General features: G+C 42.1%; 1 protein-coding gene and 1 long non-coding RNA gene across 2 annotated transcripts in view; one reads left to right on the top strand and one right to left on the bottom strand.

The window, feature by feature from the left end:
* LOC121462866 (rho GTPase-activating protein 15) overlaps window positions 1–15,179 on the top strand; it is a 568,141-nt gene that overhangs the window by 529,779 nt on the left and 23,183 nt on the right. The window lies entirely within an intron of this gene.
* LOC121462867 lies at window positions 5,052–13,429 on the bottom strand. The gene is made up of 3 exons (XR_005976376.1): window positions 13,411–13,429; window positions 5,688–5,726; window positions 5,052–5,440 (listed from the first exon to the last, which is right to left on the bottom strand). It is a non-coding gene; the product is annotated as an uncharacterized LOC121462867 (long non-coding RNA).

Below are 15,179 nucleotides of genomic sequence, written 5' to 3'. Positions count from 1 at the left end.
TCTCATTTTAACCTAGTGACTTTTCCCTTGCCCTAACCTGCTTGCAGCTGCAGTCTGAGGAACTGGAAGTTAGGGTTTTGCCATGTACCTACAGGGGACCTACGTCAACCAACACCACACAAAGCGGATGTGTTTCTCCAGGTTCCTGGTGGGCTCTGTGTCGCACGTGTGCTTATTTGAGCACAGAACTCACACCCAAATTCCTATTTCTAAATCGTCAGTGTTTACCCAGTATGAGTTTCAGTTCTATCCTCCATCAATAAGAAACGGTGATAGCTTCCAAGGTTTAGGGGAATAAATAACAGTCCGAGCCTTCTCCCACCTGCTAGGTTGGAAGGAAGTTCTCCACATACAGTAAGCATTATCACAGGTCTGCTCGAGCCCCACCCGCCTTCAGGGACCAGGTCTCCAAGCCTAAGTGCCTCCTTCTCCATTATGCGCCTCCATTAGATGCTCATAATGCGAGAGACATCACTTTCAGGAGAAGGCATTGCACTTACACCCCACCTTTCAACTCAGCATTTCCAAATGCTTTAAAAATCATTATTTCTTTATTATTTATTTGTGGAGTCCCAGCGCTCGGAAGTGCAGTCAAAGCCACAGAGCGATGGTCTTTAGTTACACAGACTTAAACCTATCCTCAAGGTTCCCCCTTTGGTGTGCCAGGAAAAACCTGAAGTGGACGTGTGCGTGGGTGGGTATGGAGAGAAAAGGGAACAGATACTTACGCCCAAGATGTGCTGTGGCTTACACACCTGGAAAACTTCAGAAATGGCTCGCTTGTTAGCGCTGTCCCAATAAACTACAACCTAACAAAGGAGAAAGCCGGAAAGCAAGCTGAGCTTTTAGATGCTAAAGCTCAGAAAATGGAAGTGAATTTTCCTAACCAAGGTCACTCATGCACAAGAAGGCATTTAGGAAGATTATTAAGCAATGCAGGAAGTCGAAACCAGCCGTACCCTGCTTATTGCTCCCTGGTCATTCTTTCCTGGGTCAGTTCTGCTTGGCACTGAATTTAAGTCTTTTATTGAGCTGAAAGGTCTTAGAGAAACCACCACTGCTGGTCCATCCTATTTTATTTTCCCAAGCTTTTCTTCACTGGATACTGCATCTGCTTTGTTTGAAACAACTCTATTGTTTTCTTATACTTTGACGGTATAAGAATGTATTGTCTATCCCTTTAGTGCTTGAACATGGTCCAACACCCATAACACAGTAGGCTATCAATAAATGTTGGGGGACGTATGACTAATAAATTTTCATAGGACTCCGAAAGCAGTCTAAAGTGAACTGGACACATCTTGTTCACTCCATGAAGTCATATGACACATCACTGCCAAGGCATGGCCATTACAGATGCTAATTAAAAACCTAACAAAATAATGGATTAGAGCTGGCTTTAAAACAAAAATAACCAAAGTGTATGTCTCATCCTAGCTTGACTACCATTGGATTTAACCAGGAAAGCTTTCCTGGAAGAAGTGTAAGTCTGAGAACTTTGGGGACTGTAAGAGGGGGTGTTCTGATTGGGGCTGTGACCAAAAAGAAACATCCAGTTAACAATTAAACTTTAGGAGAACAGGGTCGGCAAATAAGTCAGGGAAGCACTTCAGTGGGAAGGAGAGATGTCCAAAGTAGGCAAAAGGCAAAGACCACGGGGCACAGAGAGCTCCTTTGAGATGTGAAAGCCATATTGTGAGCAACACGGTTGGGATTGTAGCCAAAGCAGAAGTTCAGAAAACAGTTAACATAGCGCAGCTGAGGTGAGGAGCATGTTTCTTCTGCCCTGTTTTGGTACAAACCCCTCCCTCTGTAGTTCTGCCTTGTCCCCGGAGCTGGGGGTTCAAAGGGGGCTCAGAAGCTATCAATCGATGCTTGCCTTTTACAGTTTGTATGTGGTGAGTTATGAGAGGGGAGCCACTGTGCTTAGAGACAGGTATGCAGCAGCTCTTCCGCTTCCCCGCTTCACACTGGCGATCCTGACTCTCCAGGAAGATAACGCTACAAAGCAGAACTAGGGGTGTCTTCTGAAAATGAGTAATCAAAACCACCGGAGAGCAGCTGGTGTCATCCCGAAACTCACCGAGAAACAGCGGCAGGGCAGAAGTGAACTTCAAAATGCAGATGTGATTTCCTGCCCTAAATTAAAGAGAAAAGTTCCCATTGCCTTACCTAACTAAATGTTAATCTATTATATTTTGCACTTAACATTTGACACATTCATGCACCAAAGTGTGGTAGCTATCTTTAAAATAAAAACAACCATTGAGCTTAAAATCAGGAATGAGTAGCACGGCATCATGGGTGCACATGGAAAGATTTTTGCCTGAGGAGGTTTGGGGAGGTTGGTTTTGGTTGGCACTGAGGAATTTTGGTCCAGTCAACACCTTGACCAGAGGAGGAGGGGGAAGGAGAAAGCCTCTTTGAAAGTCCAGTGCCATGTGCTAAGCCTTTGTGCAGACATCTCGGAATTGAGAGACACCCAAAACAGGCAGCCAGAGGTGAAGCCACCATGAGAGCAACAACTGACCTTTATTCTCATTTTGGGTCAGAAATGGCATCTAGGTTTTCCCCAAGCAGAACGGAAGCTGTGTAATCTTCTGATATCAAAGATGAGCAGACTTAGGACTTCCCCGAGTCATCGAACAATGCTACAGGGCCCCTAACCGAGGTCACTGCAACTGTGGGAAGAAAATGGAAATAGAAATTGGTTGATCATTCTAGGCCATTAAATACAGTTAAGGTTTTACGTTTCAGGTTCCAGTAGAAGTAATTTCTTCCCCTGATCCGCTTTCTATAAAATAGATTTGATTGTCCTAGCTCTCCTCGGCACTCTGAATTCCATATAAGAACTGCTAGGTGTGTAAACGTGGCCGACATTATGCCTCATTCACCCTAGCTCTCAGATACACACTCTTCACTCAGTGTCCCCTTCCCACTAAGATATATCCGTGTGCTTTCTGCCTTCCCAAGACTGTGTGACATCTACAGAGGTTTTGACTCAACATCCAGTTCTTACCATAGAGAATCTAGTTAGGGAGCCTGTCCTGTATGTGAACACCTTCCTCTGCCCCGACTGCATGGCCTTGCTGAGCAACAGCTGTAAAGGCACATTGGAGATTCCATGTTGGGTATGAAGTGAATGTAGGCCAAGGCATATTACTCTTTTTGTAATTCTCACAGAACCTCTGCCATGAACAGACACAGTTGTACGTTAACTACGCGTCCCATACTTCATCAAGTGTTTAAAAACACATCATCTCAACTTATCACCAAACAACCAACCATCTTCTATTTATGCAACCAAACTCTAGTATCCAGAGAGAATATATTATTGCGTAGGTCATAAAAAAAAAACACATACACACACCAAAACAGAAACAAAACTGGAATAGCTCCAGGATTTGGGATGCAGGTCTAACTAAATGATGCAAAACCTTTAGCTATTACTTCAGTGCCCAACTTTCCCCCTTCTTAGAGAAAGGTCTGTGCAAAAATCATTACAAGTGTGTGATTCTGACAGATGAATAACTTAATTACTGTAGCCCCCCCATCCATCCATGGATTTATTTTCCAAGTCTTTAATTATCCTTAGTCAACAATGACTCAAATGCATATTAAGTGGGGAAAAAAAACTAATATGAAACATTCCATAAATAAATAATTCATAAGTTTTAAGTTGCATGCTACTCTGGACAGCAGAATTTTCTCACTTTCCTGTCCAGAATATGAGTCTTCACTGGACCCAGGCTGTGCGCACTACCTGCTTCTTCGTTATTAACTAGCTTAGGACCAGAGCTACTATTGCAGTTTTGGCCTCGCAATTGCAGTAGCTCTTATTCTTAACAACTACCACACAGCCCAAGAAGATTGATACAAGGTAGGCCTTGATAGATGTGACAGCCCAGAGAACTTCAGTCGCTCCTGGCGTACTAGGCTGAGTGTTTGAAAACTTGGAGCAGAGGCAGAGTTTGTCATTGTCGGCAACACCAAATCTCCATTAGGGATCTTGGTAAGAGACACGTGGAAAAGGAGGAATTAGTGTGTATAGAAAGGGAACACAGTACCAAGGTAATTTGCAAAAAGGAAAAGAATAAGGAAATCTGAGTCTTGATAGCTCTGGGCAGATGTGGTCTGATAAGACAAGGAAAGCCGGAATAGTTTTAGAAGTTAACAGTAATGCCAAACACTGGACACATACCCACAAATAATGAAATTCAACAAGCAAGAAAGTCTTGAGCCAAACCTGACTGACATTTAGCATGCACATGGATCTTCACAGCATCAGTCTGGGTCCTTAACCCTGTTTTCCCTTCACTTTTGTTTCTTTCCTGCTTTAAACGTATTTGAGTATTTGTATTTTCAATGTCTTTTAAATATAATTCTTTACGTAATAAGGTAGGAAGGTAAATCAAGTAAATAACTACACTTTAGAAATCAGCGTAGGGCTTAGGTTTGTAGTTTATTCAGACATGTTTACTGAGAGGACTTCTAGGTAGTAGATTTGTACTATCCTTATGTAGAGTAGGGAGTTCACGGTTTCACATAATAACGTTCGCTAAGTAAAGGACTGTGATTGGTAAGCTGTGGGCTAGGCAAGATCAGCATCAACAATACAGGCTGGTCATAGAAGGAAAGAGGAATAATTCTCACAAAACCACGAAGATCTTAGTTTGAAAACGACTTTATCTCAAACAGCGGTGGGATTGCAAAGAACTGAGGAAGGCCTGATAGAGAAAGACATTGTTTTCTTGCTAAATTAATATCAAGACAGTGAGGACAAGCTCTCCCTTGGCTTCTTTGTTTATTTTTCTTCTGATTCTGAGCTCACCAAGTGGCACGTCTCCTTGTTGCCTTCACCAAGCACAACCCTGCTTCCTAGTGAAAGGGCTGGGAGTCGCTGACTCCTCAGGACATGCCCCAAGGATACCAACCAGCAAACCAAGCGTAATAAAAAACGCCTTTGTCTGGTGGACCCCTAGTTGGGAAGGAGAAATGAAGTAGGGGTGACTGTTGACTCGTGGGAACAGACTTAAGTCAGCAAATGAGACAGGGGCAGGAAGTGAGGAACAGGGGAAAGGGCACTTCTTATCGAATGGTCACCGGTTGCTGCTTCTTGACAGTGAGCATCATTGTCTGAGACATGCTTTCAAGGGCCACTGAAGAACCAGAGTGAAGCACTTTCTAGGAATGCAGAGAGGTTAGGTATCTGATTTGCTTTGACTGCGGGCATGTGTGTGACCAAATAAAGCAGATCCCTGAAGAGTCTTTTTCCAGATGGATATGCGGCATTTGTAGTCTATCTGAGCTTATTTGGAGAGTGAAGGCCCTTCAAAGTGATATAATCCTCGTGCATGGAGGGCTCAGTACTCAGGAACGGAGGCTCCAATTCCCAGCTACATCGACGAGCTGAACTTTCATTGCTGACTTCAACACTGAGCTTAAAAAAAAAAAAAAAGGAGAGAAAAGAGAAAGTAAGAAAAAGAAAAAATTAAAACTGCCCAAATTAATTTTTTTAGAAAAGACAGTTTGAACAAAACTATTCTCTGATCCACATTTGCCAAGCAAGGTACCTTAAATTTTCAGTCAGAAACTGCGCGTTAATTTTCTCCGAGATTAGAGGAATTCACTTCCTTGTCTTCATTTTAAAGAAGAGTTTCCTCTATGCTAAATGAGTTGTCACCCACCTGTGAAGACAGAGGGCAGATCTGTGCCTTGGAGAAGACCTGGGGAGTATAGAGAATATTTACAATTGAATGTGGGGATGTCTTTACAGTATTTAAGTCCCAACTTCTATTATAATATCTACTATCTACAAAAAAAAAATTGTTGTGAGAAATTTCTATAGGGATTTACTTTTACAAAACCTTAAATACAGCCATACGAAGGCAGAAATTTTAAAGAATTCTCCATTCTAAATCCACATCCTTTTATGTCCGCTGATGTTCACGCTCGCAAACATTTGAGCTTGAATCTTCCTGAAGTATCCCATCTAGTCGAGGACGTGAGGACAGCACGTACCTCAGTGTAGATGTGCCTGAGCAATAAATTTCCCTCAGACAATCACAGTCCTTTTCTCGTCAGCAATAGCCAGGGGCAGAAGCAGAGGGTGAGGGAGATCCATCATGAAATGTCCAGTGTCAATGTGTTCTTTCAATCTACTTCCTGACCTTCAGTTTGCGGCCACACTGCTGACCCTCATGAGTTGGAGCCTGAGGGGGAGATGGCACTGAGTACTGATTCCTAGGTCCTGTTGTTCTGTGGTCTCAATTAAGTGCTAATTAATTACCACTGGCATCTTTGGCATTGCTTGTCAAATTGCATTTAGGAGTATCTTTTCACTGTTACAACATCAGTGGCCCAAACCCTCAGCTAAAATTCCCATGTGTGAGTACAGCCTCTTTTTTTTTTCCTCGTTTGAAAATTATGCTTAAATTTTTCAAAAAATATACCTATAACCACTGCAGGAATCTTCCAAATACAACAAACAGGAGTTGGTATTGTCAGTTTTGATGAATAGTTCTTCATTAATAAACTTCCTGTTATTCCATCTCCACCTGCAGTTGCTGATGCTGCCTGGAATCAATTAACTCATATAATTTGATTTATTTTACAAAGACATTTTTTGGATGTGCTGTGTTGATGATAAAGGTTCTATTTGAGTAGTTCTTGATTGCAAGTTAGATTGTACCTGAATGGATTTCTCTTCCTGTGTGGATGTATAAACAAGTGCGTGTGTTTTGAAAGAGAATAGGAAGAAAATATTCCTTGAAGAAGTCTTGATTTTTAAAATTCATTAAGAAAACATCATGGGGGGCATTTCTCCTGAATGCTCTTGCTTTATCTGAAGACTCCTAAGGAACACAAATCCTAAAATGCTATAAATCCTCTCTCATGATCAAGTCCCTTTACTTAGCAGATTAGTGGCTCTTTTTTTAAATTACAGAACAAAGTAAAACTATGAAGCAATGAAGCCAAAACATCAGCTCGCACCACGATATAGAGGCTGACATGTGAAACTTTTTGCTTTGCTTTTCTTACATGTGATTTCTTTGGCTTCTCCAAATATTTACAAGCTACTACTCTAGGTCAGTATTCAGTTGCATTAGGTAAAATATGAAATTGTATCTAGACATATAGATAAGGCTTGGTCCAAATGACAGAAGCCCAGTTCAAACTGTTTAGGCAAAAGAGATAATCTGCTAAAGTACAGGAATGAAGATTTCACTGTTAGATAGGACTCTGGTCACCAAAGCCCAAGGGTATTGACAGAACTTGTTTTTTCATCCCTAAATGCTGCTCATCACAGGGCTAACTTTGTGTTAACTTAGAAATCTTTTTTTTTTTTTCCTGTCAGCAAATGGCAGTGCCAGGATTGTATCATGTCAACCCCACCTCCTCGGGGGCATGAAAGCTGCTCTTTTACTGTGGGAAGAGAAACTTCCAGGAATCATTCTCCTTGGCCTGGCTTGTGTCCCTTGTTTATTTCTTGTTTGTTCCTGATCCCTTCTCTATAGCAAAAGAATGCATGGCTCTCATTAGCTGGGTTTGGAAAGCAGGCCCACCCTGGGTTAGCTTCACTCAAAAGCAGACACCCGGGAATGGGGGAGAAAATAATTTCTCCCAAACGTGATCTCACTCAGAGGAAGAAAGAATAATGACTGGAGATCAAGGAGAAAAAGCTACCAGTCTACAGTTGTAAATTATTACTGTGATTTCCCCCCAAAACTCGTCTACCTTTGATGAAAATAATAGTTCAATCAATGGTAGTGAATGAAGGCTAATTGTCACTAAGGAACACTGATCTCTAATTAGAGAAAGTTGCCTATATTTTCCATTTTCTAGCAAACTGACGTTGTTTCATCAAAAAAGAGGGGGAAAGGTAATAGTTATCTAACTGTGCGTGCCTTCCCCCACGTGACAGGGAAGAACACCTGTAATGAAGCACACACTGAACTCTGCGGGACTGCAGAGTCCCCGTGGACAGCCCATAAAAATTAACGCACGGAGGCAGCAGAGTTTAATTATAGGGGATAGGCTTCATCATGATGTATTGCTAGGTTCCAGTCTCAGGAGTTTTGTTTCTTGGTTGTGAGTGTGCACCAAGTTCTCAAGCCTTCTACCCTTTCAGGTTTTTGCACAAAAATTGGTGCATTTTGAGGATGAAGTGGATAATATACACACAATGTGTTCAGCATAGCACCAAGCACAGAATGTCATTTTTTTCAAAAACTGATAGTTATTATCATAGATAGCAAATGAAAAAAAATGCAAGAAAATCACTGTACAGTGTGCCTGGCATGGGGAAGCCCTGAGGAGACGATAAGTCTACTGACAAGAGATGGAGCAAGGGACATGGGGACATATGGGTAGGAAAACGTGGACACTCCAGTAATACCAACTGTGATGGATTTAGAAAAAACAAAACAAAACAAAAAACCTTTGCGAGTTCAGCCATACCCAGCCCCTTCGTCAGAGAGAAAATCCTTGGTAATTTTAGATAAAACGAGATTTATCTTCTCTCCAAAGAAAGTGTTCCTGGAGCAGCTCTATTCCTTGTTACTCTCATATTTCATCAGCTTACATAATAGCTAATTAAATTACATAATTATAATAATAAGAACAACTGGCATAAACTTGTTTGGGACTCTCTCCTGGGACTTTCCTCTAGTGGGAACAGATGTGCACAGTTGAGAGCCATTAGCTAGCTGGGAACATCGAGTGTGGTGTGGGCACTGGTCAGTTGTTTTACGGGGGGAAAACAGAGCTCCTGATAAGTGGAATCAGACAAGAGGGCCTCTGCCACCTGTCGGGAGTCTTCTGCACTCTGCTGTACCTGAATTCCCCTCACTCTTGATATTTGACTGCAAATTTGGCCTCTTGCTTAGATTTCTTAAACAGCAATCCATAACTGATATGCTCAACACTCCATAACGAGAATTTCAAGCATGGCTTCCCGAATCAGCGTTGTTACCATGTAGTCACCACTGTGCAGCTACTTAGAAGGAAAATGGGAGACTAAGGAAGATGCCTACTTGGTACTGTCCTAAATCCAGTAGTCTTCGACGGTAGGCCATATATTCATTTCTAAGAAGGATGCAAGAGAAGCGTGTTTCTCAGTTTCCAAGACTCTCCGAATTGGATAGAATCTAAAAGGACATTTGGAGTGTTTGCTTAGCAACACCTGGTCTTCTGACTGGATAATTGCATGAAGGGAGTGATTGTTTCCATCTTTGGGGAGATCTCCTGATCATTGTTTTTTTTTTTTGCAATTTATATATTTATTATATTACAGTTTTCAGAATTGGAATGCTGAAAAAAATACTATTGACAACATGTATATTCTGGACTCGGTGTTTTGGGAAATTGGTGACTCTGTTGTTTGGGGTGCTGCAGTGCCTGTCACCAGCTAAATCTAAAGTTCTCACCAGTGAGTGTGCGCTGTTCTTGAGAAGGATATTGTATCTAACTTACTGTTTGCCATGGGAAGCCAAATTTTCATGATTATAATACTTTAAAGCTGACTTTCAGTGAGAAAAGAGATTTATGAGTAAACTCATCATTTTGCTCTGTTTTTATTCCTTTCTTTCTTAGCTCATGATCGAATTAGTTGTCTAGTGCGAATCATATGCTCTGCCTTGTAAATAACTTAAATGTAATAGTGTTCTGATTTTCTTCATATCTTTATTGATATGTCTTTGTTTATTCTTAGACAATTTCAGATAAGGTATTTTTATATAATGTATTTTCTCCACATTCACCCCCATTATCCTCTTTTATTCCCCCCTCACTACCACAGAATGAACCCCTTCTATTCAACAACATTCTCAATCCAAAGTGCCAATAGACTGGCTAGGCCCATTCTTTGGTTCAAATCCATTCACCCATCCTCCAAAAAATCTAAAACAAAATGTGACCAGGTCTACTCATTGGGAGTCAGAGCAATGTGTTGTCAAGTAATCCTGAAGAATATTGAGTAGCTGCCATCTGAAAGGAAGTAAGAAGAATAATAGCGTGCTGTATTAAGGGACTGAGATTTTACCTTGTAAATGAGTATATTTTTGAGCATAGATTGATCCACATGAATTTACCTGGAAGTATACTGTCCTGGAAGGCTCTGTGGCCTATGCTTGGGGATGGGCAACAAGAGCAGCTTAAGTATACTTGAAAGGGCAGGAAAACGTCATTTATCACTTTGAAAAAGGAACTAGCAAAACTTCAGTAGGAGAGCCAGGCTCCCCAGCAGTCCAAATGGGGTCCTGGACTAGAATCTAATCCTGAAGGGGAAAGGAAAGGAAGAAGTCCAGCAGAAGCTCCAGCTGTGAAAACTTACATAAGTGGCTTACTCTTGCTTCATCTTGGGACCAAAGGCCCAACAGAATCCCCGAGCATCCCTGAGGAAGAAAGCTATAGCACCAAGAACCCTGGGCAATGCCTTCTGTCCTGCCACACTGTCATTCCCTTAAAAATAGAATAAAATTTGTTCAGCCCTTCCACCCTTTCAAAACTATGCATTTGGCATCTCTGACGTCATCATGAAGGGTGGACACTTCCTGCAGCCATTCCTGATGCTGGTGAGCTCTCCACTTACCCATGCCTTCCTGCACGAGGGTCCTTATCTTGACAGTTCCTCTGTCTTGTTTTCCAGCATTTCATTCCCGGCCAAAGAACAGGCAGAATTTTACCAAAGCTTCACCAGGGATGGGAAGCCTACCCAGAATCTAATCCAGCAGATAATTTCCACTGTGGAGAAGTGGAGAGGCACAGTGGGCTTCCCGGGTGCTGAGAGCCACCTTTCCTCCTGCCTCCTCCTCTAAGAATTCCTATAGATTTTCTAATTGGCCTCTGCTGTCACCATGCCGCTCAGCCACATTCTCCACTCTGTGTGCACAGCCATCAGAAGTCCATTTTTCTGCCTTACATAGAAAATGTGGTTCTCGTTTTTCTCGCTGTGTCCTAAGGATTATCTTTTCACAACCAACATGCCCATCAAAATGTTTTGCTAAGCAAGAAAGAAAAGCAGATGATTTTCTCGCTTAAGTGGAATCTGGCTGCCAGCTATTAAAATAACATTTCCTTATTATACTTGAATCTATAACTTGAGCATAATTGTACATCAGATTGATAGACCCAAATTGATCTACACATAGTCTGTTGGGCTATCCCTGTCTGTGTGGATCCATCTGAGCACCACAGTTTGACCGTGCTTAGGAAACACGGACTTGTCAAGATCTACCTCCTGACAGCCCGTGGCAGGTTAAGATAGAATCTTACCAGAGAGGCAATTCCCTTGAGCCATTATATGCAAAATATTTCCTCAATTGAAAAACTCAACTGAAGGATTTCACTGGGAACTGGGGTCCTGAAACTGCAGAGTGCAGAGGGGTGGAAGACTGTGCAATAAGAAGCAATGTTCTCAGCAGGCTGTTGATATCATTTCAGAAAGTTACGTCTTGAAACAGTGTTGCGGTGATAACAAGCATAATGTCAAATATCTGCCAGGTCTGTCTATTGATCTAGTCCCAAGTAACACTGGGCACTTTATGTCTTATTACAGGATAAATGTGGCCCCAGACTGTCAGTAGCACAGAGCTCTTTAATGTTGCAAAAGGAAACCATCTCAGGAAATACTAAGTACAAAATTCACTCTGCTTTCTCTTCGAGTATTTTTGTATTTGAACACTGTCTTTAACTGCTTGTTGCACCTCCAATACTGAAATAATCCTCATTTATTCATTAAATTTAAAGTTGTAAATAATTTCATTTAAGAAAGAAAACCAAGCAAAGATTTAGCAACTACAATTAACCTACAGTGTTATTGTGATATGTTTCAGCATCCTGTCAGTCATCCCCTGCTCCACATTGGTCCCACACCGAATCACTAAACCAAATGATGACAAAAATATAAAAGGACCAAAGCAACTCACTGGCCTTGACCAGGGCTGGGCCTGGACAAACATGGGGAAACTGCCCCAGGCCATTAATGAACACATGGGCCCTGGCAAGAGCATTAGTGGACATTATCTATAAGGTCTATTAGATAGCCTTTGTTGATAGAAAACAAAATAAAACCGATCTAAAGAAAATATTTTCAAGTGTCTTATGGAGCATGCTCAGAAAGAGCATTTTGACATCTTTTATTTTTTAAAATGTTCAGCCATTTTCTTCAAAAATTTGGCTTGCTCTTTCCTACTTTGTGATATGCCAACTTTGATGTTTTAGCTTCAGCTGTTTGAGAACTACATGTGATCCCCCAGAAAGGTTGGATTTTTTTTTTCTGGGTGAAGAAGGAAGCATATGTTTTAACCCTCATGTGCCTTTTTTGAAAAGGATGAATTAACATCCTATAGTATTTTATCACTAGACTTAAAATACAGAATCTAGATCAAAAGTTGGGGGGACTTTTTTTTTTTTTTTTTAGAAATAAAATAGAGATGCAGGCCTTAGGGACCGACGCTACAAATTTTTAATCTATCTCATTAAATACAGAGCCTTACACGTCTACTGCTATTCTTTTAAAGAGGACAGCTGAAAGGAGGCAGTTTGGATACATGAGTGAGGAGGGCCACACACAAACCAAATTTCAAAACATCAAAGGACATAAACTAATGTGTAGAAACGCCGAGGCATCTTGAAAAGATTTCTCTCTAACCAGATATATGACACTAAAAAATGGGAAGTAAAAATGAATTTAGCATGCTCTGAGAGGCAGGAGAAGAGGAGTGTGGCTGCATGGCACTAAACCCCCTGAACAAGAAAGTGTGGAGGAAAAGTCTATCCAGGCGGCCTCTGAAAGCCACACCTCAGTTCCTCCCTATCACTGATGTTGTCACTGGACCGTCCGAGTCATTGAACACCTAGGAAGTAACAAAAGGAAGGCAATCAGGATGTCGTGACTCATGTATGAAATGCCCCCTGTGTGTTGAATGCTCGCTTTCCATCAGAAGCTCAAGGAGTAAAAGAGGAAGCCTTGGGAGCTGGAGCCCAGCTTCATTGTGGGGAGGCATACCTCAGTGTTATACCTGGCTTTTCCCTGGTGTGTTTTCCTCATCTCCCCACCTCCTGCTTACCCCTTCACCCATAGGCTCCCACTGTGATGTTCTCCCAGAGTACATGGAACCAAATGACCAGGGGCTGAACCCTCTGAAATCATGAATCAGAATTAGCCTCTCTTTCATTAATTTGCTCTGTCATGTCCTTTGGCTATAGCCACATCACAGCCGATAATACACAGGAGAATTGGGGCAAATGCAATCGTTACTGTACTTGTGCCTGCCTACTGTGAAAAGAGAGACTAAACAGAGCTAGCCGTGCAAGAGCAGCGTGTCTCATGTGGCCCTAGCGAAGCTATTCATGTAAATCTGATCTGGGAGGTGGCTGCTGACTTCAAGAGGGAGCTTGTCCTCTTACAGTGAGTGGAAACATTGGCCAATATCCTCCTTCCAGATCCCGCGTGGGGTGTTTTTGCGGATGATTATATACAGGCAAGTCCAGCAGTCCAATAATCGCGAGTTCAGTTTCTCCAAGTTATAACTCCCACTGTACTTTGGTATGTAGTCAAAATTCTGGAAGAACACAAAAGGAAAGAATTGGTTAAGAAATGACAAATGTCTCGCTCTCTCCTAACGACAGAGGAACGATTGGCAGAAAACTCAAAACCAGAATGCAAGAAAGGTTTCAAAGGAAATTGAGTCTCTGTTTACAAAAAGGTTCCAGTTCTGGGAGGACTGTCCAACTCAACCAGTTGCTGCAGAGAAACATGATTAAAGTGATGACTGAGGTGTTTGGTGGCCGAGCCTCAGTTTCCTTTATTCCCTTCTGACTCCGTTGACAGCCAATCAGAAGGCAACCTGGCCTGGAGGCTTGTCAGTGATAATAATTGAAAACATCTGTCTGTGGAGCAAGTGTGGGAAGCCCATGCCGGTCCCTGACAGAGGGAGCTCTGAGGCAGCAGAGCCATAACCGCGACCATACTCATATTCTCCTTAACAGACGTTTTTCGCTGCCAGCTGTCTTTATTCTCCTGCCAGGAAAGCAAGGGGCCCGGGGCTCTGAACCCAGGCAGGGGTTAAGTGAGCTGAGACTGGGGAAAGGGACGGGACAGGCTACCTCCCAGCTCGGGGTACAGAGACGAGGGGTATCTGGTTAGAGACTAAAAGACAAACAGGGAGAGAAGAGCCAAAGAGACTGCAAGTAGGCTTGGAGCAGGAGCAACAGTAGAAAAATTGGGGTTCTAGACCAGGGTGAGCTGATGCTCTGTCCCAAGCCTGGACAGAGATTTTAGAGTGGTTTTGAATGTATCAAGAGGATATTTAAAGTGTGCATAGGCGTTCTTTCAGTTACTAGAGAAGAGAATTTCAGACTGCAGACTAAAGAAAAGCTCTACCAACCCAAGTGGGAGCCTAGAGAAGAAAGACAGTTAAGTTCTCAGTAGAAAAGTTTAGGCGTTTTCTTGCCTATAGTAGGAGATAATTTAAGGCATAAAAAATGCTTTTTGAGAATACAATGAGCCAAAAGATTGGGGGGAGGTAAAAACAAAATTATGAATTATGTTTTGAAATATTGACTTATCCTGGTCATCTTATTGTTTAACGTCTTCTCTCCATGAATCAATCAGTCCTGGATGCTATACTAACAGTTGTGTCATGGTTGTTCCCAGAGCTACCTCACAGTTGCTTGATGTATGATGTTCACTTGAACAGAAAGAATAAATCCAGCTTGCAACGAAGCAGAACTTGCCAGTAGGATGGGGCTTGGGTCCTGAGAAAATCTTGCTCAGCGCATGGGTGGCGAGAAATAATACAAAGGGAGAGACTTGGGGAGGCCACTCTGTCTCATTAGTTAGGAACAGTTCTGTATTGTATATGTAGCCAACATAAACACTTGGCTGAGGATGTTATTCTACTGACAGTGTTCGCCTTTCCTTATGGTCATCAGCTGGGTGACTACCGCTCCTTGGCTGAGACACACTCATCCATAAAGAAAAGTTCCATAAGTAATAATGAGCGTGAGTTTGTGTTCACTGCATAGCAAGGATTCATATTCAACAGGAATTTTTCTTATCCAACTGAAATGAATCAAGCTGTTTAACCTAATTGAGCTGCTATAAATCAGGCGTGTTGTGATATTAGTAATCCTCTCACATTGGGCCCTGGAGTGAGGCTCCACACAAGACGCAG

This window comes from Microtus oregoni, unplaced genomic scaffold (genome assembly GCF_018167655.1).
Source record: "Microtus oregoni isolate MIOR12 unplaced genomic scaffold, Mior012 000025F_ref0000491, whole genome shotgun sequence".
Lineage (NCBI taxonomy): Eukaryota > Metazoa > Chordata > Mammalia > Rodentia > Cricetidae > Microtus > Microtus oregoni.
This window is presented reverse-complemented; position numbering and strand designations above follow the sequence as displayed.